The sequence below is a fragment of the Pinus tabuliformis genome, chromosome 9 (assembly GCF_031772625.1).
Source record: "Pinus tabuliformis cultivar Carrire ecotype Pingquan chromosome 9, CPIR1, whole genome shotgun sequence".
Classification (NCBI taxonomy): domain Eukaryota; kingdom Viridiplantae; phylum Streptophyta; class Pinopsida; order Pinales; family Pinaceae; genus Pinus; species Pinus tabuliformis.
In genome coordinates this window covers 169,898,147-169,899,738 of record NC_142307.1, presented here as the reverse complement: position 1 = coordinate 169,899,738, position 1,592 = coordinate 169,898,147, and positions in this window count along the sequence as shown.

The following is a 1,592-nucleotide window of genomic DNA, read 5'->3' as shown; positions in this document are numbered from 1 at the left end:
TAAAGAGATTGTTTTGGAAATATCTGTGTTTTGTTCCTCTTACTTCTGTTATGAATAAATGTGACTGTGTTACGATGAATAATGAGTTTATGATTTAATGTTGTGGTGATGCACGAATTTGTATGTTTTACATTGTTATACGAACGGAAGTCATAATATCTGTTTACGCGATAAATATCTTAATGCATGTTAAAATTATGAGATACTTAAGCCTATATGGGTAATAACAGACTTAGGAGTGATTGCAGAGGCACATAAGTTGTAGATTCACATGTTTAAGGTCCACGAAAGACAGTCGTAGACCTTCACGAAGGTCTAAGGGTGATTAAGAGAAGTATATTGATAAGCCCTAAAATTATTATCAATCTGTGCGAAGGTAGAGTTAGGGCATAAAAAGACATCATAAGCATCTCAAGGTGTGGAAACTTGGTTCCATCATCCCCCCATACTACTTCGGGTGAGACTTCAGGTCGCGCTTCGTGGATTGACGCCGAAAGGGCCAGTAGTGTAGGGATTTGTTTAGCAAACTTAACTCTAAACCTGGGTCAGGACCCATCAAACCAACGAATGGTTCTGTTGCCAGGACCAGGATTTGCATAACGAGATGTGTGATGTCGTATCATTGGAATCCAACTAAGAACGAAATCGAAACCTAGTGAGATAGAAAGAGCCATGAATTCACGGCACAAGAAAACAAGAATCTGCAATTGACGAAAGAACAGTGGCTAGACAGATACCTGTACACAGAAATACATGAAATCTTCTTATGTTCCTTCTTGGTTGAGTTATACGAGTGGATCGCGAAGTTGGAAGATGGCCAAGGAAGGTGGAGGCTTGAAAATCTGATTGTTTGGACACTGGAGATAGTGAGGAGGTTGGCAACTTCTGAATATAAGATCACGCACGTTGTTGACCATTGGCTCGACCGCATCATAGGAGGATTTGTGACAGAGTTCGCGGTCGATACCTCTATCAATTACAGTGAAGCAGAGTGCTGCTTCTTTAAGGGACCACGAGGTAAGTATTTAAAATCATTGAATACTTGGATTAATATGCTCTTGTGTGAACAATGGGTTATGCAGTTACCTTGATGTTTGGAGCTACACGAAGTGGAAAGCCTTTCAGGGATGGAGGAAGAAAAGGTCCTGAGTATAGCCTGATGATCGGGCCTCCTTTGAGTGACGACGAAGGAGCACCGTAGACTTCTCCCCTGAGCACTAGTCAATTGATAAGACAAGGGTTCCCGTGAATACCTACACTATCTCCACCCTCATCCCATCCATCTACACCACCTCCATCCTCGCCTCCAATGCTCACCCCATCACCCACACCCCCGCCACCTCCACTCTTCACTATGGAAAACTTCGTAACACTACATGTATTCAAGGGCATAGGGAATGAAGATCCGAACCAGTTTTGGTTGGTCGCGAATATTGTATGGGAATCCCAGGGTATCATGGATGACCAAATGAAGAAAGTCATGCTGGTTAGTGCTATGTGGGATCGTGCACTAACATGGTACATTAAGTACAGTACCAATTGTTAGGTTCCTATACCAATAAGAGTCATAATTCTGAATGACTAAGGTTAAG